This window comes from Otolemur garnettii, unplaced genomic scaffold (assembly GCF_000181295.1).
Source record: "Otolemur garnettii isolate 467f Iridium unplaced genomic scaffold, OtoGar3 scaffold00022, whole genome shotgun sequence".
Lineage (NCBI taxonomy): Eukaryota > Metazoa > Chordata > Mammalia > Primates > Galagidae > Otolemur > Otolemur garnettii.
This window is the reverse complement of record NW_003852417.1, coordinates 22,294,533-22,296,504: the sequence shown is the minus strand read 5'-3', so window position 1 is coordinate 22,296,504 and position 1,972 is coordinate 22,294,533. Positions and strand designations below refer to the sequence as shown.

At 36.5% G+C, this 1,972-nt stretch overlaps 1 pseudogene; it reads right to left on the bottom strand.

Moving 5' to 3' along the window:
* Nucleotides 1-570: 570 nt before the first annotated feature.
* Nucleotides 571-1,435, bottom strand: LOC100966121 (annotated as a pseudogene).
* Nucleotides 1,436-1,972: the final 537 nt, after the last annotated feature.

The following is a 1,972-nucleotide window of genomic DNA, read 5'->3' as shown; positions in this document are numbered from 1 at the left end:
TACTAAGAAGAATATGTTCCAGCTCCATCCAGGTAAACATAAAAGATGTGAAGCCTCCATCTTTTCTTATGGCTGCATAGTATTCCATGGCCTTTATAACTTTATAATGACTTGTCTCTTTTTACAGTTTTTTTCTCAAAATCTATTTTATATAAGTATAGCTTACCCCTGCTGTTTTTGGTTTCCATTTGTGTGGAATATCATTTTCCAGTTCTTCATTTTCTATGTGTCTTTATAGGTGATGTGAATTTCTTTTTTTTTTTTTTACTTTATTAAAATACTGAGTTTATTTCACGTGTACATTTTTGTCTCCCCACCATTTCCATGTCTGACCACCACTACTACTATGCCCTATCATAACATTCTGTACATACTTAAAACCAAGTGAAGGGTGGAGTTCCATCTTTAAAAACTAAACAGGCATTTTGGACAACACATGCTTGATAGAACCTGGACAACATTTATCAAACACGGTAGGGAAAGTTCTCACTCTGCCTTATGAAAAGGACAGCCAGATATCAACTGTTACAGAAATGAAATAAGACGGACAATTTTGACAAACTGTTGAAACTATTTCCTTAAAGAGACTTCGTCCACTGCCAGTGATCTTGAATTGCCTCCTGGTCAGTTGTCTGGAAGTAATTCTTCACATAATTGATGAACTTGGCTTCTACTTTGGGAAGAGACCCACCTTTTTCTATACTGGCTTGCATTTTTGCCTTAATGTCTTCTACTGAACTAGGTCCTTTTGGTGTTTTAGGAGTTTTTTCCTGTTTTTTTTTAAGGATTCTTGACCTTTTGATCTTGGTGTTGATGATTTTGAATCCTTTCCATTCTGGTTTGATTTTTGTGCATTTTTGGCTGGAGTGTCTCGCACAGATTTCTTCATTGGAGCTTTTTCTTAAGTTTCCTCATCATCAAAATCATCATCTGCTTCATCATCATCTTCATCTTCATCAGCAGCAAGTTTTACTTGTTTCTGTGGAACTTTGCTACTACTTCCAGGGGCAGATTGCTTTCCAGACATACTTAAGAGCTTCACATCCTCCTCCTCTTCATCTTCTGATTCTGCATCTTCTTCCACAGCTACTAGGTGCCCACTAATATGCACAGGCCCTGAACCACACTTCAACTGTAAGACCACAGGTGGTGTTATTTCAAATCCTCCAAGAGAAACCGTTGGCTGTACAGACATTTTTAAAGTTGCCAATGTTACTTTAATTGGACTCCCTTCATAATTCATTGCCTCTGCTTCAACAATGTGCAACTCATCCTTTGCACCAGCCCCTAAACTGACCGTTCTTAAAGATAACTGGTCCTCATTTTCATCATTATCCACCTTAAAGTAATAATCTTTGTTGGCCTTTAGTTCACAATCAAAAAGATAGTTCTGAGGCCTCAAAGGCCTCATGTCCATGTCCATTGAATCTTCCATGAGGTGGTGGAAGGCACTTAGGTGGGCGAGAAGGCGGATGGAGATAAATGACTACTGCTCCAAGGAATAGCTGTGCAGGACGGAATCATACCAGGTGTGATGTGAATTTCTCATAGGCACCATATACACAGTAGTTGGATCTTACTATTCTATCCATTCAGCCACTCTATGTATTTTTAATGAAGAATTTAGTCCATTTTTATTCAATTTTATTATTGACAGGTAAAGACTCCTGCCTTTTTATTATTTTGTTTCTGGGTTTTTTGTTAGGCTCCACTTCCTTTTTTTCTGTCATCTTGTCATCTTTTATGTATAAATAATTTTCTCTGGGAGTATGTTTTAATTTCTTTCTTTTTATTTTTCATGTATCTATTATAATTTTTGGCTTTGTGGTTCCAAAGCATCTTATAACCAATTATTTTCAATGGATGACAACTTAACTCACAGTGAAAAGGAAAAAAATGCAAATAATCCAATAGGAAACTGAAAAACTCTAATTTGAACTTTATTCTCATCTCTCCCATGCTTTTTGACTTT